The 26,014-nt window shown below is 45.9% G+C and overlaps 1 protein-coding gene and 1 long non-coding RNA gene across 3 annotated transcripts in view; one reads left to right on the plus strand and one right to left on the minus strand.

The window, feature by feature from the left end:
* KCNIP1 (potassium voltage-gated channel interacting protein 1) overlaps positions 1-26,014 on the minus strand; it is a 408,852-nt gene that overhangs the window by 272,787 nt on the left and 110,051 nt on the right. The window lies entirely within an intron of this gene.
* Positions 6,287-17,343, plus strand: LOC147350618 (uncharacterized). Its single transcript, XR_015148585.1, has 4 exons — positions 6,287-6,523; positions 13,869-14,102; positions 15,279-15,495; positions 15,834-17,343. It is a non-coding gene; the product is annotated as an uncharacterized LOC147350618 (long non-coding RNA).

Consider the following 26,014-nt stretch of genomic DNA (forward strand, 5'->3'; position numbering starts at 1 on the left):
ATCCCCAAACAGTCAGATGCAGAGGGTTGACACTGGTAAATATCTCCAGGGTTGGGAACTTTGTGGTTTCGGAATGTAACCCAATCTAGTATTTTACCATTTACCCAGAACCAGACTCACCCCGTATCACCAACGTCTGCTAAGCTGAAGAACTTTTACTCACAATGCTCCTGGAAGCAGAGAATTGGGGCGAAAGAAGCTGAGATGAAGGAAACAGCAAGGGCCAGGCCCCACAGAAGGAGTGCACTGGGGGCTCCAGACACAGAGAGGAGTGGGGGCCAGGGGCCAGAGGAGGCCAGGGGGCCAGGCTGTGCAAGGCCTGTGCCCTTGGTGCAGGATTTGTGTTTTATGCTGAGAGCAGTGGAGGGCCATGGGTGACTTTTTTTTTTCACTTTTTGTTTTGAAAAGATGACAGACTCACAAGAAGTTGCAAAACTAGTACAGAAAAGTCCTGTGTACCCTTTATCCAGAGTCCCCCAGAGGCGAAGTCGGTAGCTATACAGATGACAAGTACAGTTGTCACCATGGACTGACGCTCGGAAAACCCACAGGCCTCGTTCAGACAGCACCAGGCTTACGTGCTCATTTGTATGTGTGCGTATATGTGCGCACGTGCACGCCGAGTTCTGGGCTATTCTACCACATGTGTGTATTGATGTAACTACCAGCAAAGTCAAGATGCCCAACTGTTCCACACTACAAAGGAACTAACTCTCCGCGCTCCCCCTTTGCGACTGCCCCACCCGCCTGCATCCTGTCACCAGGAAAGAAGAGCAAGAGAGGGAGGATCTGAGTGCTGTCTGCTGGGCCAAGGGCATGACCCATCCCCTTTGATCCCCTAGAAGCCTCTCAGCAAAGCAAGTTCACCATGAATACAGATTGCTTTGAATGTCCCCACTTTGCAGCTGAGGAGCAAGAACAGACAGGTTAAGCAATTTAAGGTCCCACTGCCTTCTCATGATGCACTAGCTGGCTGTCTCTATTTAGATGATCCCAACAGCTTTGTGCAGAGTGTGGTGTGTTGACCATCTGTCCCGGAGCAGAGGTCAGGGAGCTATGCAGAACCCACTCTCTCACTTCAAGGTCTCAGCCCTTAATCTCTCTGTACTTCCCTGTCCCCAGGGGTGAAACGGTCTATCAACAACTTCAAATAGTCACGGTGAGGAATTGATTACAAAATACTCGCACAGTGCCCAGCATAAGGGAAAAAACATCTTTGTTCCCCAAATGCCAGCAATGACCCAAAAATACTGAAGAGAGATTGCTGCTCCTCTTCTCCCTCCAACTCCCGTCTCCATGGGGAAGGTGGGGGTGATCTCAGAGGGTGAATGGCCCTCCAATCTGTAGCTCAGCCCCTCCTCACAGCTGCCTCCGCTCACGGCCCCACACACGGCACACACTCCAGGGCCTGTCCGCGTGGCTCTGGGGTGCAGGGAACAGGCAGGGGACCCCCAGCTTTCAGTTGCTCTTGGGACCCTATGGCTAAGTTCTTTTCCTGAGACTAGAAGCTCTGGCTTCAGGCTTCCTCCTCCAGTGCGGCTTTCGGCAGTAATAAAGCCCGCACCTTCATCCACATCGAACATCTCTATTTCTCATGTGGTCCCCAAGAAACGAATGGGATTGATGGTGACCTTTAAACTCCAAAGCCAAGCACGGTTCTGGGCACAGAATCTCTGCCCTAAATAATGCCACACTTTTGTTTAGAGTGATTTGCTCAGAATTACTGAGAGACGTGTGTGTGCGGGGGAGCTGTTTGGGAGTGGGAATGGCAGGGGATGAAGGGAGGGTCAAGGAAGATGGAGAGAAAAAGAGAGAAGCTAGGGGTCAGACAGCTCTGGGGTCTTCAAAGGCCACCAAGGGGGTCGGATGGGCCAGCTGCTGCCCTCGGGTCCCCCTGCCTGAGGCCATCAGCTCAGGCCATCACCCCACCGAGTCTGCCCTGGCCCCACATCTGGCAGCCAGCAGGCAGTCTCATTCCCTTTCTGCCCGCAGGAGTGAACTCTTGGTTTCCGGCAGCGTGGCTTCTCCTTTCTCAAGGGGAATTCCTGCCTGCATCTAGCGGCCACCTTCCATCTTTTGGGGTAAACGCCGAGGTAACCTATGGGGTCTTGCTCTCCCTCCCCCTCTCTTTAGGGCCAGGAGCTTCCCTGGCTGCTCAGTCAGCACCAAGAGGCCACGGGGTCAGCCTTCCCACCTGGCTCGCCGCCTGCCCTCCAGCCTCCAGGGCAGCGGGCACATCCTTCCTCTCCAATAGTAATGAAATCTCCCCTTTGCTAGGTGCCCTGCCGGGTCTGGGGTCAGCATTTTTACTCACTCAGCTCAGCCCTGTGCTCCAGCTCAGTAATTACACCCAACACCTCATCGCAGACAGGCCTGACTCAGCCCACAGGGCTGGCTTCCCTGAGCCATCACCTCCTGGAAACTTAAACAGGCTTCTCTGGTCCGCAGGGACTGTTGGTGTCTGACTTCGCTCCCTTTTCTGGGTCCTAACAGAAATTACATCCGCTCACATTGTTGCCCCTCCCCCAACACACATACTCAGAACAACCTGCCCAGGCCTCCCTCTGCTCCACCTGGCTGAATCCTATCCCTCAGTCCTGGCTTCCGTCATGTCACATCTCCCCCCGGAAGCCCTCCTGGGTTTTACCACACCACCTCCCTCTCTGTTCAGGTGCTTGTAGTGACTGCTTGCTTCTCTGAACCTGAACAGCTAGCACTGGGCGTGCTAGCTTGTTGTTTAGTTACTCAGTCATGTCTGATTCTTTTGCGACATCATGGACTGTAGCCCACCAGGCTCCTCTGTCCATGGGATTTCCCAGGCAAGAACAATGGAGTGAGTTGCTATTTCCTGCTCCAGGGGATCCTCCTGACCCAGGGATTAAACTCACATCTCCTGCATGACCAGGTGGATTCTTTACCACTGAACCACCTGAGAAGCCCCTAACGGTTTTTTTATAGGTCTATAAAATGCATTGTGACTAGATGAATCGATGAGTGGGTGAATGAGCACATGGGTGGATGGATGAATGAGTGAATGAGTGTACCCTCATATATCTAACTTCTCCCTCTGACTCTTAACCGCCTGTTATTTGGTTTTGTTTTTTAACTGCTTCACGGGATGACCCTGAAAGGAAGGGACCTAAATGTTATTTATTCATTACCCAGGTACTTTCAGTAAAGCCTTGTAGTCTGCACCAAGCATGAGACATGAGACTATAGAAGAACTAATAAAGTATGTCTCCGCCCTTGAGAAGCTCTATCTAATGTCATGGCCCCTGTCTTGTAGGGACCCTCTTGAAAATAGGATGGAATCTGTGGACCCTCTCTTGAGAAACATACACACACACATACACACACATGAAATATGAGTCAATTTCAAGAGCTCCTGAAATCCCTGGCCACAGTTTAAAAGCCCCTGGCCTGGTGGGAAAGAGAAACACATTAATAGATGATTTTAATGTCTTTTTCTAAGGGCTGTGCCAGGAGGCATGGCCAGCTCATAATTGAGGGTCAGAAAAGATGAAGTGATTAGCTCACTTTGAGTGGGATGATGTGTCTCAGGGAGGTTGGAATCAAGGAAGAGATTTCAGAAGGGCTGGTTCTTGAGCAATGGGAAGAAATTTACCAGACAGGCAAAGGGAGAGGAGAAGGAAGATGAACGTGAACGAGCACATGCAAAAGAGTGACTGCTAGGGGCGGGGAGAGAAGACTTGGGAGTGACTGCTAAAGCACTGGGCTTGCTTTCCCGGGTGACGAAAATGCTCTGTGATTAGATAGTGCTGATGGCTGTGTAGTTTCGTGAATATGCCAAAACGCTGAATCATATACCTTAAGGGGTTAATTTTATGGCATGTGAATTGTGATTCTTAATTCTATGTGCCAATCTGGCAAAGTCATGGTGCCCAGTTGTTTGGGCACCAGTCTAGGTGTTGCTGTGAAGGCATTTTTTAGATAAGATTAACATTTAAATTAGTAAACTATGAGTAAAGCAGATTACCTCCTGTAGTGTGGGTGGGCCTCATCCAATCAGTTGAACATCCTAAGAGAAAAAGGCTGAAGTCCCTTGGGGAAAAGGGTTTATGCCTCCAGACTGTCAAGCTGCAACATCCATGCTTCCTCAGGTCTCCAACCTGTCAACTTACCCTGCAGATAGATTTCAGACTTACCAGCTTCCACAGACATGCCAATCTCTCTCTCGGTATAAACACAGCCTATTGGCTCCATTTCTCTGGAGACCTCTGACTAATACCTTAATTATATCTCAAGTCTAAAATTTTATTAGTAGAGGACTGATTAAATAAATAATGGTAAAACCATAAAACACAAGTACACAAGCATGAACCAGGATGGAACCTTCAGGGTGTGTGTAATAAGATGGCTCAGCATGACAGGCAGAGACAGGAGGGAGCTGGTCGGGCAGGCAGGAGCAGGCACAGCCATGCAAAGCCTTGATTATCATGCCAGGCTTCTACTGTGTGCAGGACAGTGAGCTATTACTTAGGGCTATTTTTGGTTGCAAGCAACAGAAACTGATGCTGATTAACTTCAACAGAAGAAAGGAACTATGAGTAGACTATGGAGATACTCACATCCAGAAAACACTTAACAATCAAATCCAGAACCTACCAGGAACCAGGGCTGTTCCAGGAGAAAGGCACCAGGAATTCATGGATAGGGTTTCTTAAGGATAAACCAATTACCCCTACTTTTGGTTCTAGGATACTGTGGTCAGGCTTAGAAAAGAGAATCTGACTGGCCACATTTTAGAATCTGATTGGCCCAAACTCTTAAATGGAGAGGGCAAGGCAGGAGCCCATGTACAACTTTCCTGCCAGTTGGGTGGTATCTGGGAAGTAGTCAGTGTGCTACTGCTGGGGAAACCAGGACAAGGGGCTGGCAGATAGATCCGCAGGAATGCACGGTGCAGACAACACTGGGATCCTGGCACAGCCAATGGACACGAGCAGGGGCTTGGTGTTCACTGAACTGTATTGTGGAGTCTTCATTCCAACCATGACAGTGTCCCTATATCCTGGGCTGTGTCAGGACCACAGACGCCCTGTTGTCAGAGAACAGACTATTTAGCGGGAGGACTGGAGCCGCTTCAGGCTTCTAGCTGTGTGGCATTTGATCAAGTCACAGCCTCTCTGAAACTCAGCATCCTCATCTGTCTAGGGCAGGCCATTGTGTGCATCTCCTAGGCTTCCTAGGAGGATTAAATGTGGAGACACATGCGACAAAACCTGGTTCAGGGTCTGACAAGTTCCAAGGGCTCTGTTCTTCTTCGGGGACCGTCTCTAGTCTTGACAATGATGCTGAGTCAAGCAGAATGACATAGGGGCCTTGTCAAGTCAATTTTCAATTAAACGGAGACTAGCCATGATCTAGGCTGGGCCTGGGGCCAAGGAATCAGGCCTTTTATCTTTGGGCTCCCTGATTTCTCTTGTCATGCGCCCTACCCTGCCTGAAGACTGCCTGCCTCCATCTGAGTCTGTGTGTTCAGCAGCCCCCTCTCCCTTGCCTCTGAGAGGTGGAGGATGGGGCCCATGGGGACTCAGACCTGCCCAGCTCCTTTGCAGATTCCAGGAGGTGGCTTCCAAAACAGTCCCTCCAAATTCATATGACTCTGAAGGTGGGGTGTCTGTGGGGGCTGCTGTTGCCCCCTCGGGCTCAACTCTGGGCCATCAGACACCCTCTTTGTCCAGGGCTGGGCTCTGTGTGCTTGAGTTTGGAATATGGAGGAAGAGGTGTGGTCAAGGAGGGACAATACCACCGCTGGAAGGAAGATGGGTTCCTTTACTAGGCCCAAGACACAGGCCCCACCCAGGCCAGGATTTGGTGAAGGCGTGAAGAATCAACTCTAACTCCCACTGGCTATGGCTGGAGAGGAAGGGTAAATGGGAAAGAAGCAGGAAAGAGGGAGAGAGCCAGAAAGCTGGGCAGAAAATGGGACTGAGAGAAAGAGAGGGGATCAGAAGGTGAAGAGATCAAGGAGCCAGACAGAGCAAGGAGCCCAGCTGAATGATGTGAGAGAGGGAGAAGAGAGGAGGGGAGGAGGGCAGAGAGGGAGAAGGGGGAGGGAGAGCAACGGGCAGACAGACAGAGCTGGGAGACCGGATGAAGAAAGGAGAGAAGCAGGGGAGCAGGGAAGAGAGCGAGTGAGCCAGAGGGAGGGGGCCATGGCGAGGGGGGACCCTGCCTCCGTAACCTCCAGCCTCCTGCAAACACTCACGGTGGAGGCGGCCCGCCAAGGCTCGGGGAGGGGCCACGTGCCTGCCTCGCTTGTTTTCGCTCTCTGATAAATGACAAGCTCTAAATGGTCTATTAGAGCAGAGTGAGTTCTACAAGTGCCTCCGCCCACCACCACCCGCTGGGGAAACGCACTATATTTATAAGGTGACTCATGTGGCTGCCACACCCCCTGGGGATCCAAGGCTGAACGCTCGTCATGACTTCACCTTCAAAACACCACGGGGACCGCGGGCACAGGCCTATGGAGGTGTTCGTGGAAGGAGACATTCGGGTGAGTGAGTTTGTCAGGCGCGTTGGGGGTGCCCCTCCCAGTGGCCGCAGGGCAGTGGGGTGACGGCAGCGTAGCGCCGACGCGTCCGGACGGCTTGGAGTCAGTGCTTTCCTGTTGCCTCTTCCAGGATCCTTTTCCCCGACGCCCAGAGACTTGTCTAAGAGCTTTTGTTTCTCTTGGAAGCAAAGTGATGAGGTGGAAAATGGTTGCCCTTCCTTCCGGTCGCAACTCAACCCACATTGCAAGCTGTCTTAGTACTACCAGCCTCTACTTCACTGCATTCCCAGAGTCAGAATATTTCATTTATTAGTGAGGTGTTCTCATGATCGGTAACATCTCTCACGTCCAATAGACTGAGGGATAGTGATGGGCTTGGCTCAGTTGTATTTTTACCATCACGGTATCTTCTTAACAAGCATTTACAGAATGGTGGTGGTGGTTTAGTCACTAAGTCGTGTCTGACACTTGCGACCCTGTGGACTGTAGCCTGCCAAGCTCCTCCGTCCATGGGGTTCTCCAGGCAAGAATACTGGAGTGGGTTGCCGTTTCCTTACCCCAGGAGATCTTCCCAACCCAGGAATTGAACCCAGGTCTCCTGCATTGCAGGCAGATTCTTTACTAACTGGACTACCAGGGAAGCTAACTAACACTCTGTGAACAAAAATGTGACGTTTCGGTGTCTAGTGATGCTGAAGCTGTTATTTTCACAGTCATTTTGCAAATGAGGAAAGTGAAGCTCAGAGACATTTAGGAACTGATCTGAGGGACCAAACTAGAAAGAGAAGGTTGGTGCTTTAACTCAAGTCTGTCTGATTCCAGAGTCATTCTAACCATCACCCTGGAAACTTGCAGCCCCACACAAATCATCGTTGACAGACACTTGCCCGAGTTATACGGTGATTTGCACTCTCCCCTTGCACGCTAACTCCATAAAACAAGCTTGATGTTTCTAAATAGAGAGAAGCAGGAGGGACTGTGGCAGATAAAAGACGTAAAAGGGACTGTGGCAGATAAAAGACACAATCTTAAAATGAGGAGGTAGGTTCAGCTGGTTTTGAAGGGGCTCAGAAGCTGACCTTAGGCAGATCTGAGCCATATTCCAGTGACGGTTACAAGAGAGCCCAATGGTTGCATTTCCTGCTGAGTGGGGATTTTGGCTTTCATCCTTTTAGTCTGAAGGTCTCCTGACATGGGTCACCCTAGATTATTCCCATCACAACCCAGGTAGCTCCAACACCACTCTCACCTTAATTTCAGGGCCTGGATAGGTGTACCCGATAAACACCCATCTCAAGAGCCTAGAAATAAGATCTCTTGGCTCAAACTGTCCAGATATTCAGGCAGAAGGCCCACTTTTGACCCCATTCATGCTTGGAAAGAAGACTAGAGTAGATAAAAGTGAAGAAATGCTATTTCTCCCATATGATAGTTTAAATTTAGAATTTAGGCTTAGGACTGCTAGGAGACACAAGGAATCTAGTTATGAACTATTTGAAATACCATTAGACTACAGATAAAATCTCTTAGGACAAAGGATCTGGGGACAGCAGTAGCAAAATGCTTCTCCTGACAAGTACTCCGCTTGTATGGCTGTGAATGTCACCAGGGCTGTACTGGTGGAGAAAGGAGTTGGTGGAAAAGAGCTTTGGAAGGAATAATGTTAGAATTAAATCTCTCCCTCTCTCTGACAGACTTGGCCTTGTACATTCTTCACTCTCATAGCATACTAGATCAAATCTTTCATAATTCTGCCAGAATTCTTTGGGCTTTTAAGCCATCAATGCTGAAGCACCAGCAAAAACAAATTCCATCAGAATCTCTGGGGGCTGTGGCTTTTGACAGGGGTGTGATGCCTCAAAATACCAGCCTCCCATATACCTGCTTCTGGGCCCTGCCATCCATCAACCATGAGTCCTGGAGAAATTACCTCAGTTACCTGATGCTTGGTTTCTTCAAAGGTAAAGTAAAACAAATAATTGTATAGATTTCCTGTGACACTTATGAGGATAGACTGGCTGGAGACACAGCTTCAATCCCTGGGATGGGAAGATCCCCTGGAGAAGGAAATGACAACCCACTCCCATATTCTTTCCTGGACAGTTCTATGGACAGAGGAGTCTAGGGGGCTACAGTCCAACGGGTCACACAAAAGGTCAGACACAACTAAGGAACTGAGCCCACATGCGTGCTTGATATAATAGCTGGAAAGAACCTTACATAGTGCCTGACATGCAATAGGAATTTAAAAGTCAGCCATTGTTGGGACCTCCCTGGTGGTCCAGGGCTGACACTCTGAGTTCCCAAAGCAGGGGGCCCAGGTTCAATCCCTGATCAGGGAACTAGGTCCCACATGTGGCAACTAAGAGTTTACATGTGGCAGCTAAAAATCCCACATGTTGCAATGAAGATCTAAGATTCCCCAGGCTGCAACTAAGACCTGGCACAGCCAGATAAATAAATAAATTAATTTTTTAAAAGACTTTTAAGTAATTGGCCATTTCTATATTGTTGCTATTGCTACTAGTAAGTATTGAATAATCCCTGGCAAAATGTCTACCCTTCCTTAAACCTCCTGGGAAAAAAGTGAACTCGACCTGAAATATCTGGGTTTACAGTGGGTGGGCCACCACCATAGGAGAATGGGTGGTGTCACATGAAGTGTCTCGTGCTGTCTAAGTGGCAGATCCTTCTCAGAGTGGGCTCCAAACTGTGTTTCCTGCTAACAACTCCTTTAAAGGTATTAATACCTCCTGTATTCTCAACTGGCCTACTACCCTGCCATCAGAGGGAATGCCAGTACCTCACACTTGGTGGAAGATGTGGATTGCAGAACATCCCATAACCACAACCAACATTCTGCTAACCAAGTTGGAGGGGAGCAAAATGCTTTAGCAGATGATAAAGGATCAGGATTCCAAAAGTCACTTTACTATACACAGGAACAGAGAATAAGATTTAGAAATACAGGCTCAGAAGCAAGAAATGTCAGTTGCAGTTCAGATATGATCACGTGGACCACTCAGAAAACAACCCATCACACCTGAGGCCTTTCTTTCCACTAGAAAATAAACTACAAATTGCTATCATTGTAGAAGGTGGGTGGGGTTATTCTCACCTCTCTCTGTGTTGTGGTAATAAATCTTAAATGAATAAGCTTCTTTAAAAGTGGTTAGATATAGATTTTTCACTAAGGTACATTTGATCTGACTTCTACATTCTTCAATGAACTGACTACAGACGAATGAGAAATACAAAGTGTTTTTTATATATTTACTTTATAAACATAAAACAAAACAAAAGTGAAGTGAAGTTTCCAGCTTGGATGAGACGTTAAGCTGTTATGTAAGTTTGTCACTGAGAAAATATGTTTGAAATTTTATATCAGGAAAACACAATTAAGCAAAGATAAAATTAAATTGGAAACTTTCCTGAAAGTCCAGCGCTTACAACTTTCTTTCCATGAGGGATGTGCAGGTTTGGCCCCCAGCTGGAGAGCTGAGATCCCATAGGCCTCGTGGCCAAAAAGCTAAAACAGAAAATAGTAGAAATGTAACAAATTCCGTAAAAACTTTAAAAATGGTCCACGCCAAAGAGAAAAAGAAAGGAAAGAAGAAGTTAAATTGGAAGCCCTACTGTGAACTTGACTTTAAATATTTTCCTACCTCTGTCACTAAAAGTGGCCAGAGAAGCAGCACCAACTCTCGCGTGCCCCCTAATGCCCAGCTGTGGTCTTCATACTCTTCTCCACGGAAGGAAACAATGGCTCTTTGGAGAGTGGCCTCAGGCAGGGAGGAGACAGCAAGGGTACTCTCCCCAGTATCACAGGGCAGTTCTGAAGGAACCCAGACGCTGGGTGAGAGAGGCTTCCAGCTGTCCAGCTCTGACACTTTGAATATGAGATGAGACTGACAGCTGTCATAAATGGAAACAGGATCTGTGAAGGGCCAAAAGTTCCTAATGAAGCTCCAAAGAGAAAAGTTGATCTAAATTGCACAGAAAGGGCAAGCATGATAGAGTCTCATTTTACATTATTTTTAATAGCTGCCTTGTGTTATATATGAACGATGCTAGTTCCTCTATTAAGCATATCCTGGCTCTTCTCTCTTTCCTTGTAAGGAAGAAAGCGTGGATCTTGAATACATTTAATAGTCTTAGTAAAAAAAATAGAAATTAGTAGTCGTGCTCAATAAAAAGGGGAAACCAATAATGTATAGGAGATGCTGAACTGGGCGAATGTCTTCATGAAGAAACCGAACTGCTCATATTTATCCCTGGCTTCCGAAGAAATGAAACATTTTAGGAAAACCCTCCGGGTTCAGAAAAAGATCTATGAGAAATGGACTTTTATAGTCCTAAGTACAGTAATCTTAGAAGACTCTGTTGAGGTCCGAAATAAGAATCAGTAACCTCAAAACTGCTGACCTGAGATGATGCTCTTTTTCTTTAGGTTCTGGAGGAAATCTGTAATCCTAGAAGAAATTGGATTTTTTAAAAACCGAGTCCTAGGAATCTATCATATTAATTCTGAGAATGTAACTCTGGAAAGTATAAAACGAATGAAAAATATGATATATACGAAATATGGTCTGTATACTTTTGTAATTCGTTTCAGGGTAATGTAAGCATTTTCAGTCACTTTGATGTTTTCTGTGCATCTTAGCTGACTTTTTAGGTGTTTGAAGCTTTTAGGAGAGTCTGAACATCAAACTTACAGTTTTAATTAAAAGTTTTGGAGAGTGTGGTTAAATAATTTTGTAACTGATGTTTATAAGTACGAGAAATTGTAATTGGTTTAATTTTTAATAAGTTTTGATTTACCAATTATGTAAATAGTGTTTGAACATCAAGAGAAAAATTATTTAGTAGGTTCATAGGGTTAAATATTAAACAAAGAACAAGGAGGTGTGTGTGTTCCTCCTGGTAACACATGTCCCACAGGCATTAAAGGAGCCAAAAAACAAGACATTACCCTTATGTAACCATACCAGGAACAGAAGAGACTGACAATTGTTTTTGCTTTGGAGTATGCTGTACTATGGGCTTCCCTGGTAGCTCAGCTGGTAAAGAATCTGTCTGCAACGCAGGAGACCCCAGTTCGATTCTTGGGCCTGGAAGATCCCCTGGAGAAGAGACAGGTTACCCACTCCAGTATTCTTGGGCTTCCTTGCTGGCTCAGATGGTAAGGAATCCACCTGCAATGCTGAGACCTGGGTTTGATCCCTGGGTTGGGAAGATCCCCTGGAGGAGGGCATGGCAACCCACTTCAGTATTCTTGCCTGGGCTGCAGTCCGTGGGGTCCCAAAGAGTAGGGTACGACTGAGTGACTAACCACAACACAGCACATGCTGCACTGTGCTTGCGTTTTCATACGGGGATTTTTAGAAATGGAGAAATTTTCAAGTCCGACAAGAATTGATCAAATGGAGCTTTTTCAAGTCTTATGTGGAAGATGAAAGAGGTCTTTGAGGCAAGGGTGCTAACCTCTCACCCAGCTGCCTCCAGTGCTCTCTGCCAGTACCCCACTCTCAAAACCTGAAACTCACTTCTTTTTTTTCCCAGCACTCTGCTATTATTGGCTTCCCTGGTGGCTAAGGGGTAAAGAATCCGCCTGCAAATCCAGGAGATGTGGGTTCGATTCCTGGGTTGGGAAGATCCTCTGGAGAAGAAAATGGCAAGTATGCCAGTAGTCTTGCCTGGGAAATCCCATGGGCAGAGGATCCTGGCGGGCTATAGCCCATTGGGTTGTAAAGAGTCCAACATGATTTAGCAGCTGAACAATAACAACAACTGCTGTTATTATTATTGTTAATTTTAACCCAAAGAAGCAGTATTTTATCTTATAGGGAGCAATAGGCCATTTCTTTCTGAGTGCCTCCAGCTAGGCTTCAAAATGCCTGCAGGCAACAAGCCCCCAGTTCTCTTAGCAACCAAAAGTCCCCCCGGAAGTCCTGCCTCCTGTATGACAACACCACACATTTTTGGAATCCTCTGATTTGATGCCTCCTTGACAGGTTACTTGCAATCTCCATTTCAAAATCCAAAGAAAAGAGGATTAAACATTTGAGGGCAAATGCCCTGAAAAATCTGCCTACTCCTTGTTTTCATTTCTTTTTCATTAATTGCCTCAAAAGTCATGCATGGAACTCAGATCCATATTACCATTTCATTTGCAGAAAGTGTTCAGTTATGTCATTTTATTCACCTTGAAAGTCCCACTGAATGGTTATCTTGAAAGCGAACACCTTGCAAGAACCTCTTCTTTTTCACTTTAGAGCTCACAGTGTATTCTTTTTAAAAGGAACCCAAGATGCCAAAATTCTCACATAGAAACTTAGACATGCAGGTGAGTGTTCTGATGACAGAAAACTGGGCTTGATGGGGAGATGGTTCCCCTGGGAAACTGAACATGGAAAATTGAACTTGGAGTTGCAAGATCTTGCAGTAAACCCTGAGACAGGGGCTGGAATTGGAGTTTCTGGAGTCATTGTGAGTGCCCAGGAGGTAAGACACTCTCAAGAGAATGTACAAGGGAGCATCCCAAAGGCTGGAGGGACCCACACCGTCATTGAGACTGTCATTAGCAGCAGGGACTCTCATGGGACTTGATGACCAGGGAAATTTCTCCTCCCCCCTTGACTGGGGCTGATTTCCTTGTCCATTGAAGGAATCAGATTAAAGGATCTCATATTCTCTGCCTATATCTGTGATATCTTTCTGGCCATCATGCTGCCAAACTTTATGACAATTATCTAAAAACTAAGAAAAAAGTATAGAGAGTATCAAACAAATATGATTACCATAAAGTATGCTTGAATAAGACCCCGAGCTAACCTGGCCCATCAGACCTTGGTTGGGCATCTTGGATTCAACCTGCTACTCCAAGCTTCCTGGAGGCATGAAGATCCAAGATCCGCCTCAGTGACCCTTCTCTTCTGAAGCTCTCTCTGCCACCTCCCCACCACAAGCTGACATTTTCTTGTCCTCCATGGATGCACGTCTATTGGAGTTTCGGAGATAACTCTTGTAAAAATTAATAAACAGAAATTTCAGTTAATTAATTGAGATACCGGAAGCTCTCATGCCCTGTGGTGATAGCTGACTACAAGGAGAGAAAGAAAGGCTCCTCTTTTTTGACAGGGATTCAGCCAATGAAAAGCTACAGACTTTCGGTTTTTATAACCCTCCCAACTTCCCTTCCCCCTTCTATAAAAGTACTCTCCTTCTCTTGACAGGTGGGAACTTGCCCTTGGCTCACCATGGTTGCAGACCCCAAATTACAATTCTCTGCTGATCCTGAATAAACCCATCTTTGCTGGAGAAATATCTGACAGTCTGTTTGTTTTAGGTCAACACTCTATTGCAAATATTAATTCACAGTTCTCTGAAGATGTGAGCGCTGAGGGCGGAACCTGTGTTGGATTCGTCACTCTCTCTCCAGTGCCTGCAGGGGCTGCGCATGGCCGCGCTGAAAGCACATCTGTTGGATGAATGAACAGAGACCAATAGCCACTAACGGTACTAAACCAGGCTACTAGGTAAACAGTTAAGAGCCAGTCCATGAAACAAAGAGTTTTCAAAGGTGGGTATACCTTAGACCTACGAAAAGAAATGTTTGCTTTCCGGTAGGCATGAAATCCCTGAGTGTATTTACAGGTCCTAGTAACATACAGAAAATACCTTCATTTCTGAACCCAAGGGGATGCCATTTATGATAAAATACTTTGCAATTCAAAACTGTCTCTGAGCTTCATAATTTATGTCAAGCATTACTGCTAGGACGTGATAAGAATATTTTCATTTTTCCTGAATCTGAGGAACTTGAGACTCTTTGTTGTATAGCAGGGAGGGATGTGTTAATTTGTGGGATAACAGTGGTTTTCCCTGAGAATAGATTTCTGAAGGCAGAAGTCAGCAGAAACAGGCTATTTTATTTACCAAAATTTCCTCTACAGGCAAAATTTCAGGCTGGTAACCATTTCAATGAGTCACATCACTATCCCAAAACAATAACTGAGAAGCCATGGATGAAAGGTCAAATCACAGCATGTCTATTTTTTAAAGCTAAGCGAGAATCTTTTCTATTCATTGTTTATCAACAGTATGCCTTTAACTAACTAGCCATGAAACCGGAGTTAAAAACCCAGATTGAAACAAAAAAAGCAGTCTGCCTGTAATGGATTACACTAAGACATCTAAATCAGAGCTTAGAGAAACAGAATCTGTTCATTCTCACGGGGACTTGGAGGGTGGGTCTAGTGTGATCTGTTAGCGTAATTAATCAGAAATATGATCATCTGAAAACTTGGAACTGCAAATTAAAAGCAAGTTTAAACCAAAACCAGCCTGATAATCATGAAATCATCCCCTTGACCCCAGAAAGCATGGGCCACATGCAACCCCTAAACTTATCATTGAAGCTGAGGGCTATTGAACCATTCAGGTTTTGATCCTGAGCTGAGTGGAGGGTCAGCTTTCCTAGGGGGTGAATTCCTGAACGAATCTGGATCCCTTAGCAAGGGAGCATGGGGAAAGGGAGGGAGGAAGTGGAAGTAGGGTAAATTATCAAGTGTGCGCGCTGGCATTCTTTCAGGGCCCTTGAAACTCTGTGGATAAGAACTTTTGCAAAGGGGCCCTTGCGCCAGTTGTGTGAGGAGAAGCATCCAGAACAGAAAGATATTCTGAGACTTCTTGGAACTTTGTAACTTTCTCCTTTTGTTTTGTTATTTTTATCTCCCCTATTTCCTTGTCTTACCAGCCATGAGGACTCTTAACTTAGAAAGACCTAAGAAAAGCTGCCAGCTTGTTCCTGGGACAGCGTGTGGGAGGCCGCCTCTCTAGGTCTCAGATGGGAGTCTGGGAAGATCACCCCAGCAGAGACTCTCCTCTTCCCAGACAGAAGGAAGCAGACCAGCGTGTACAGAAAGCACTCAGGCTGGTGGCTGGCACCCAGCAGGTGTCAGTGTGAGGCTGGGGTGAGTGTCTGGAAAGGGATTTGATACAGAGGGAAGCAGAGCAGTGGAGGAAAAAGGCTTTGAGGTGGTCAGAGCTGGTTCATCTCCCAGTACTGCCGTTAACTGGCTGTGTGGCTTTGGGCAGGTCACTTGTGCTCTCTGAGCCCCAGTCTCTTCATCAGCAAAATAGAAATGATAACACTGAGCCCAGAGGAGTCTTGTGAGAATCAGAAATGATGTACGTAAAGCATGCAGGAGGATGGGGCACTTAGTAAGTGTTGCATGAATGGAAGCTGACTTCCCTCCTTCTGGTCCCATGCACTATAATTATTTTTTAAAGTTAATATGCTTTATCCTAGCCTTGTGTCTTGAGAGTCCCTTGGACTGCAAGATCAAACCAGTCAATCCTAAAGGAAATCAACTCCAAATATTTATTGGAAGGACTGATGCCGAAGCTGAAGTTCCAATACTTTGGCCACCTGATGCAAAGAGCCAGCTCATTGGAAAAGACCCTGATGCTGGGAAAGACTGAAGGCAGGAGAAGAAGAGGATGACAGAGGATAAGATGGTTGGATATCATCACTGACTCAATGGACATGAGTTTGAGTAAACTCCAGGAAATAGTGAAGAATAGGAAGCCTGGCGTGTTGCAGTCCCTGGGGGTCACAAAGAGTCGGACACGACTGAGAGACTGAACAGCAAGAAGCCCTGTGTCAGCCAAACCAGCACGACTGTATCTTGTTGCTTACCCCCTGCTGTGGGGCGGGAGACAGATAATCAACAAAGGTGCCAGGACCGTGTGGCCACCGTGGGCTTTGTGGATGACTGACAGGAGCGCGATGCACCTCACTTGAAAGCGCCACAGGTGTGCCCCACCCGCCACACCGTGTCGCCAGGGACCTCCGTGCTCAGCTGGATCTCCGTGTTTCCCTTGGCTTCTGGGTGAGGTCACTCTGATTATTCAAAGTACCTGGTCTCTCCCTGTTTCCCCCAGGACACTGACCTTATCTATAGGAAGCTGAACTCTAGAGTCAGCCAGAATTTCAATCTGGCTCCACCATTAACTAACTTAGTAACTTTGGACTCGGTGCTTTTGCTTCCTTATTCCTGTTTTCTCATCTGTAAAATGGGGATAATAGCAGTACCAGCTTTATTATACTAGGAGCATCTGTGGTGAAAATTCAGTGAACTTGCACCCATAAAGGCTTTGGAATGTACAAAGCACTGAATAGATGTCAGTTGTCACTGTGACTATGGGGACCTACAATTCCACCCCGTTCCTTACCCGAGTGGTCTGACTCACAGGCCAGCGGGGCAGACACCACCATAGCCAGCTTCCCCACTGGGGTTCTGTCCCCATCAGCCTGCTGGGGGCCTCCCCTTCTGTGAGCTCGCCTCTCCCTCTCACAGCGACTCTCAGGTTTGGGATGAAACCACTCCCATTTCGCAGGTGAGAAGGCTGAGGCCCAGAGGGACGGAATGCCTCCCTGGACGTCTGCCTGGCAGCCCGAAGCAGAGGCAGCGCGAGGGATGGAATGCCTTCCTGGACGTCTGCCTGGCAGTCCGAAGCAGAGGCAGCGCTTCGCCTAGGTCTTCCTGACCCCACGTTTGCTGCTCATTCACCCCCGACCCCGGGTGTGAAGAGTCAAAGTCGAGCGGGTGGACAAAGGGTCAGGAACCCATTCCCACCACACCCCAGCTCCCCTGGGGGCCTGGACAGGCGCTGAAACTTCCCGCCCCACAGCCTCCTCTCCTCCCACCTGGCTGCCAGGAAGCCTCCAACACAGAGTGAAAAATGAGCCACTAAATGTATTATGACTTGTGAGGCTGTCTTAATAATTAAGTTTTATTAAAGCGAACACCAAGAAATTTCCTGACATGGCCTGCCTGGCGGAGCTCATCAAAAGGTGATAAACGAGTGGGTTCTGGGGAAGCGGCATCTGGACGGGAAGCAGGGGTGCAGAGAGAAGCCGCGGGTGGAGGAGCCGGAGGAGGCCGGGGCGCCCCCACCCGGCGGCGCAGGGCCAGGCCGCCCGCCTTCCTGCTCCGGCCTCCTGCCAGGCCCGGGGCGGCGGGCTGGTGTGCTGCGGAGACAGACTTCAGAGCCCAGCCGGGCCACTGCTAACGGGGTAGCTTACCTCTCTGAGCCTCTCTCCCTCCCTCCTTCAACTATAAAAGAGGGGTATGAGTATATACAGTAGCAGGTGGGAAACTGCGGGGAAGCGCAGGGAGCTCAGCGTGGCGCTCTGTGATGACCCTGGGGGCGGGGTGGGAGGGAGGCTCAAGAGGGAGGGGATGCGCGAACGCATAACGCTGACTCATGTTATACACCCAACCCAGCACACTTCTGAAAAGCAATGCGTTGGTCTGAGTCCATGAACCAACCCAGACGTGTTTCTCTTCCTCTCTGCCTCCTCCTTCCGTTGCTTCCTTCTCTATATTAGTTCCTTGGAAGTAGCAGGGCTTCTTCAAGCTTTTATTTGTCAAAGAAATTTCTCCATCTAGGGACGCTGGGGGACATGAAGAACATTAGCTTCCATAGCATTTGCTATTCAATAGCTATTTTTTGAGCACCTGCTGTATACCTAGCACTGTGCTAGGTTCTGGGAACAATGAAATAACAAGGAATATGTAGCTTTGACCTTGAAGGGCTTTACAGTGACCTGGAGAGACAGGTTGATCAAACCACCACACTAATACATGTATGGTTAGAAATGGAGCTACTGCTCTGAATTTTGCCTGGACTCGGAGGGTCGGGAAGGTTTTCTGAATTGGAATCTGAGAAATGATAGGAATTTTCTAGTCAACGGGTGTGAAAGCACAGTGAGAGAATATTCTAGAACATGTGCAAGGTCCCAAGAGGGAGAGAGATGGCCTATACCTGCCATTGAAAGAAGACCAAAGTCTGGGGCACGAGGAATAGGAGAAAGCAGCAGGAGAATCAGGCAGGTCTCATGAATTTCAGGGAAGTCACATTATGAATTTTGGATTTTTTTACCTTAAAGTTCACATTTAACCACTGAAGGGTCTCAGAAGGGATGGCCAGAGTGATGAGCCTTGAGTTTTGTGAACTGTGTTTTGGAGGACAAGCCGTGGGGTTTGCAGGACAGGTGTGGGAGACCAGTGAGATGGCCCTTGCAGTGGTCCAGACAAGAATGGCAGCTGTGATGGAGGTGGTTCGAATGGAGATGGAGACAAGTAGGAAAGGTTAAGAGATATTCATGAGTCAAAAATGAACAGGACGTAGTGACAGATGAGGTGTGGGTCAGAAGAAAGAAGGCAGTGTCAAACCTGGCTTGCATAGCAGAATGACTAGAGAGAGGTCATTCTCTGGGGGGGACACCAAGAGGAAGATGCAATCATAGAGGACAGGGCCTGAGTTCAAGCTGGCATACACACGTGAGATGGAAAAAATGTGTTTCAGGAAATGCTGAAAATAAGGGAAAATTAGGATTGTAGAGCATCAGTTGTAGAAGTGGGACAGGAAGGATGAGGGAGATGGGGAGGGATGGGAGACATCGAGATCAAATGCAATGATGGGTTTCCTGAAGTGATGAAAGTTAGCTGTATTGTCTTCAGACACAACTCAGTGAGTGCTGCTGCATCAGCATTCAGATGGCGATATATTTTAAAGTTACATAGTTTTTCCTGTATAGAAGTAATTCATGCTCATACTTAAAATTTATATAAAAGAATAGTTCAGAAAGGTGTAAAGTGCAAGATGAAAGTCACTGGAACCAAGAGAGATCATCCAAAACGGGCTACTATGGGCTGTCTTACTTTACCTTTCAGAATTTAAAAATGGGAAGTCAGGGTCTCTGAGGAAAATGTGTTTGATTTCACTGATTTACAATGCTGTGTTAATGTCTGCTGTACAGCAAAGTGATCGTATATATATGTGTTACATATATACACAAGATACATGCATATGCACATTCTCTCTCTCTTTCTAAAGGTGTTTATTTGTTTATTTGGCTGACCTGGTCTTCGCTGCTGCACGCGGGCTTTCTCTAGTTGCAGAGTATGGGGGCTACTCTCCAACTGCGGCGTGCAGGCTTCTCACTGCAGTTGCCCCTCTCCCGGTGGTGCACAGGCTCTAGGGTGTCCAGGCTTCACTAGCTGCTGCATCTGGGCTCACCAGTTGCCGTTCCTGGGCTCCAGCGCTCAGGCTCAGCAGCTGTGTCACCTGGGCTTAGTTGCTCTGAGGCATGTGAGATCTTCTCCTCAGGGATCCAACCCTTGTCCCCTGCATTGCAAGGGAGATTCTTAACCGCTATACCACAGGGAAGCCCTTACATTCTCTTTTTCTGTATTATTTTCCATATGACTTATCACAGGATATTGAATAGTTTCCTGTGCTACCCAGTAGGACCTTGTCGTCTAACCATTCTATATATACTAGTTTGCATGTACTAACCCCAAACTCCCAATCCATCCCCCACCCCCAACCCCCAGCAAACACAAGTCTGTTCTCTACGTCTGTGAGTCTGTCTCTGTATCATAGATAGCTCATATGTGTCATATTTTGTTGTTTACCTCTTTCAAATTATGAAAGTGTGATAAAACATTTACAGCAGACTTGGAAAATACAAAACAAAGTAACATACAGTTCTACTATATATTATAATTATCATTTGTGCCATATTTTAGATTCCACGTATAAGTGATACCGTATATATATGCCTTGCTGTTCACTTAGTTTGATAATGTCTAGGTCCATCAGTCACCGAAAACTAACCAATCTAATCACATGGACCACAGCCTTGTCTAACTCAATGAACCTATGAGCCATGCCATGTAGGGCCACCCAAGATGGCTGGGTCATGGTGGAGAGTGCTGACAAAAAGTGGTCCACTGGAGAAGGGAATGGCAAACCGCTTCAGGATTCTTGCCTTGAGAACCCCATGAACAGTATGAAAAGGCAAAAAGATAGGACACTGAAAGATGAATTCAGATGACCATTATATCTACTTCTGTGGGCAAGAATCCCTTAGAAGAAATGGAGTAGCCATCATAGTCATCAGAAGAGTCTGAAATGCAGCACTTGGATGAAGTCTCAAAAATGACAGAATAATCTATGTTCATTTCCAAGGCAAACCATTCAATATCATGGTAATCCAAGTCTATGCCCCAACCAGTAATGCTGAAGAAGCTGAAGTTGAACAGTTCCATGAAGACCTAAGACCTTCTAGAATGAACACCCAGAAAAGATGTTCTTTTCATTATAGGGGACTGGAATGCAAAAGTAGGAAGTCAAGAAACATCTGGAGTAACAGGCAAATTTGGCCTTGGAGTACAGAATGAAGAAGGGCAAAGGTTAATAGCGTTCTGCCAAGAGAATGCACTGGTCATAGCAAACACACTCTTCCAACAACACAAGAGAAGACTCTAGACATGGACATCACCAGATGGCCAACACTGAAATCAGGTTGATTATATTCTTTGTAGCCAAAGATGGAGAAGCTCTATACAGCCATCAAAGTCAAGACCGGGAGCTTACTGTGGCTCAGATCATGAACTCCTTATTGCCAAATTCAGACTTAAATTGAAAAAAATAGGGAAAACCAGTAGACCATTCAGGTATGACCTAAATCAAATCCCTAACAATTATACAGTGGAAGTGAGAAATAGATTTAAGGGACTAGATCTGATAGACAGAGTGCTTGATGAACTGTGGACAGAGGTTCGTGACATTGTACAGGAGACAGAGAGGGATCAAGACCATCCCCAAGGAAAAGAAATGCAAAAAAGAAGAATGGCTGTCTGAGGAGGCCTTACAAATAGCTATGAAAAGAAGGGAAGCGAAAAGCAAAGGAGAAAAGGAAAGATATACCCATTTGAATGCAGAGTTCCAAACAATAGCAAGGAGAGATAAGAAAGCCTTCCTCAGTGATCAGTGCAAAGAAATAGAGGAAAACAATAGAATGGGAAAGACTAGACATCTCTTCAAGAAAATTAGAGATACCAAGGGAACATTTCATGCAAAGATGGGCTCAATAAAGGACAGAAATCGTATGGATCTAACAGAAGCAGAAGATATTAAGAAGAGGTAGCAAGAATCCACAGAAGAACTGTACAAAAAAGATCTTCAAGACCCAGATAATCACTATGGTGTGATTACTCACCTAAAGCCAGACATCCTGGAATGTGAAGTCAAGTGGGCCTTAGGAATCATCACTATGAACAAAGCTAGTGGAGGTGATGGAATTCCAGTTGAGCTATTTCAAATCCTGAAAGATGATGCTGTGAAAGTGCTGCACTCAATATGCCAGCAAATTTGGAAAACTCAGCAGTGGCCACAGGACTGGAAAAGGTCAGTTTTCATTCTAATCCCTAAGAAAGGCAATGCCAAAGAATGCTCAAACTACTGCACAATTGCACTCCTCTCACACTCCAGTGTTCTTGCCTGGAGAATCCCAGGGACGGGGAAGCCTGGTGGGCTGCCATCTATGGGGTCACACAGAGTTGGACAAGACTGAAGTGACTTAGCAGCAGCAGCACATGCTAGTAATGTTCAAAATTATCCAATCCAGGCTTCAGCAATATGTGAACCATGACCTTCCATATGTTCTAGCTGAATTTAGAAAAGGCAGAGGAACCAGAGATCAAATTGCCAACATCCACTGGATCATGAAAAAAGCAAGAGAGTTCCAGAAAAACATCTATTTCTGCTTTATTGACTATGCCAAAGCCTTTGACTGTGTGGATCACAATAAACTGTGGAAGATTCTTCAAGAGATGGCAGTACCAGACCACCAGACCTGCCTCTTGAGATATCTGTATGCAGGTCAGGAAGCAACAGTTAGAACTGGACGTGCAACAACAGACTGGTTCCAAATAGGAAAAGGAGTACATCAAGGCTGTATATTGTCACCCTGCTTATTTAACTTATATGCAGTGTACATCATGAGAAACACTGGGCTGGAGGAAGTACAAGCTGGAATCAAGATTGCTGGGAGAAATATCAATAACCTCCGATATGCAGATGACACAACCTTTATGGCAGAAAGTGAAGAAGAACTAAAGAGCCTCTTGATGAAAGTGAAAGAGGAGAGTGAAAAAGTTGGCTTAAAGCGCAACATTCAGAAAACTAAGATCATGGCATCCAGTCCCATCACGTCATGGCAAATAGATGGAGAAACAGTGGAAACAGTGGCTGACTTTATTTTGGGGGGCTCCAAAATCACTGTAGATGGTGACTACAGCCGTGAAATTAAAAGACGCTTACTCCTTGGAAGGAAAGTTATGACCAACCTAGACATCATATTAAAAAGCAGAGACATTACTTTGCCAACAAATGTCCATCTAGTCAAGGCTACGGTTTTTCCAGTAGTCATGTATGGATGAGAGAATTGGACTATAAAGAAAGCTGAGCACCGAAGAACTGATGCTTTTGAACTGTGGTGTTGGAGAAGACTCTTGAGAGTCCCTTGGACTGCAAGGAGATTTAACCAGTCCATCCTAAAGGAAATCAGTCCTGAATGTTCATTGGAAGGACTGATGTTGAAGCTGAAGCTCCAACACTTTGGTCACCTGATGTGAAGAACTGACTCATTAGAAAAGACCCTGATGCTGGGAAAGATTGAAGGCAAGAGAAGGGGACGACAGAGGATAAGATGATTGGATGGCATCACTGACTCAATAGACATGAGTTTGAGTAAACTCCGGGAGTTGGTGATGGACAGAGAGGCCTGGCGTGCTGCAATCCATGAGGTCGCAAAGAATTGGACACTACTAAGCAACTGAACTGGAGAAGGCAATGGCACCCCACTCCAGTCCTCTTGCCTGGAAAATCCTATGGATGCAGGAGCCTGGTAGGCTGCAGTCCATGGGGTCAGGAAGAGTCGAACACGACTGAGCAACTTCCCTTTCCCTTTTCACTTTCATGCATTGGAGAAGGTCATGGCAACCCACTCCAGTGTTCTTGCCTGGAGAATCCCAGGGATTGGGGAGCCTGGTGGGCTGCCATCTATGGGGTCGTACAGAGTCGGACATGACTGAAGCGACTTAGCAGCAGCAGCAAGCAACTGAACTGACTGACTGAAGTCCATCAGATGAATTGATCTTGAGCATAAGTTTAAGTTTTCATAGTCTTATTAACGAGGGAACCAGAAAAGATGAGAAGAATGAGCTGATTTGCACTTCTTAGGGCAATGTGTCTACATGGACAGGGATACACAAGGCAGGTTTTTATGGGCCAGACTTAGAAGGTCCTTAGCTGACTTTCTCTTACATTCAAATTGGTTAGAATTCAGTCACATGACCATCCCTAAACTCAAGAGAGCTGGGAAATTCAGTCCAGTTGTACACCCTGGAAGAAGAATTTTGTGGTGAGTTAGAAGCTACAGGCCCCGGAGGAGCTGAATTTTAATATTCAGAAAATTCAGCATTAAGTACAGAAATATAGAAAGGAATCAAACCCTTTGTATTAAAATATTTGTGCTTTGAAATAAGTTATATCTATAAGCTTGTGATGTTTAAGAAAATATGCCTTTGTGGAATCCTGGATGAACTTTTCCATTCTGATGTAAAATCCTCAATTGAGCAGTTGATTTAGAATTCTGATTTTAAGTTGAAAGCTTACTCAGTTTAAATAAGTACTGGAACCTATAAAAGAAAATAGTCTTTACCATATTTATAAGTTTAATGAATTGGATTAATAGCTGTTACTTGAATATTTGAGAAGGTTTGGTAGACAGTTGAAGTACTTAAAAGATTCAAATATATTAAATCTATAAATGCAGTTTACAATGTTTAGAGCAATTTAATTAAACACGTTTGTAAATGAGAAGAAACGTTTCTCAAAGGTCCCCTTAAAAAGTGATTGTTAAAATTTGCTAGGCTTATAAATAAATAATAAAATTGGTAAACAAAACTTTAAAGCTTATGGAAGAACCTGAATCTATATGAATTTGTAACTTTATTAAATTGAATATTAATTTTAAAAACCAGCCTTTGAGTACTATATTCAATGCCCAAAAGCTTCCCTTGAGGGGATCAAATTAATAGATTTTTGTTATTAAAAATACAATTATGATTAAAAACTCAACCTATATAGAAGGAAGAGGTGAAGTCCCTAGGCTCATCCCCCAGGTAACCATCTTTACCGGTTTCTTGTGTACCCTCCCAGCAATGTCCTTTGCATACTCGTATAATCCCCCTTCCTCCACCACTGTTTTTACACAGAGGTTTATTCTGCCTGATCTCTTGCATTGCTTTTTCACTTAATGATATATCTTGGAAACATATTTGTGCCTCTCATAAAAACAAAGATAACAAATGTTCCTTTTCATCTCTCTCCTCCAGGTCAGGGACAAATTACTCTCCAGAGTCAGTTGTTTCATTGTCTCCACTCCTCTCCTACTCACTCCACAAAGCCCCTCTTGCACAAAAATGGTACTTAGTCAGAATACGGATGGCTTCTGTGCTACCAAACCCACTCAGTTCTGCTTTGTCCTGATCTGCAGCTTTTGAGGCTTTTCTCTCTTTCTTTTCCCTTCCTGGGCTTTCCAAATTCTCTCACCTTCTCCTGATGCTCCATCACCTTCTATCCTTATATCCTCTCCTACCTAAACATTATATCTAAGAGAACCTTAAAAACCTGGACCTTAAATATCCTCTTGTTATCCTAGATCTTTTCATGAAGTGACCACATCTCTGCCCAGGGCTTCCTTTCCACCTATATGCAGATGATCCGTACATTTATATGTCCAGCCCAGAAGCCTCCTTCAAGTTCTCAATGTTCTCAACAGATGGGCAACTGCTTAAACAGCACCTGGTCCTAGATGGTTCAAAGGCAGGTCTGGCTATATAATTTGTCGGACCAGTGCAAAATGAAAATTCAGGTCCCCTGATTGAAAAAAGAAAATAAAGATTTCAAGATGGTCATTATTTAGGAGGGGAGAGTGCTACACAGTTTGTGGGATCTTAGTTCCCAGTCCAGGAATTCAAGCTGGCCATGGCAGTGAAAGCGTGAGTCCTAACCAGTGGACTGCCAGGGAATTCTGTCAGGATGGTGATGGAAGAGCATTAAAGCAAGGATGGATCCCTATGCGATTGCACAAGTCTGGCACCCGTGAAGCTGCCCCTGCTCAAAGGTATCTCAGACTCAAGTCTAAAAAATCACATCCCAGCACCCCCCGCCCCCCGCCACCAAATTCAACTTTTCTTGTCTTTGCTATATTAATAGATGGCACGACCGCCACCATCCAGCTATGTGAGCCCAGAAACCAAGAGTTACCTTTGACCCTCCCTGTCCTGCACAACCACATTATCCAGGGCACCACCAACCCCTCACATAGGTTTCCACACTTCTTAGGCTAGCCCAAGGGCCATCACCTCTTAGCTGGCCTAACACAATGGGTTTCTCTCTGATCCCCCCACCACCTTCCTCTCCACATCATTCTGCAATCTCCAATATGACCAGAGAGATTTTTTTTTTCCCCAAAATATAAAGCTAAAGAAAATATAAAGCTGGGAAAAGATCCAGACGCTGGGAAAGATTGAGGGCAGGAGGAGAAGGAGGTGACAGAGAATGAGA

This window comes from Bos grunniens, chromosome 20 (genome assembly GCF_055505025.1).
Source record: "Bos grunniens cultivar Pamir isolate PY7600 chromosome 20, Bosgru_T2T1.0, whole genome shotgun sequence".
NCBI lineage: Eukaryota > Metazoa > Chordata > Mammalia > Artiodactyla > Bovidae > Bos > Bos grunniens.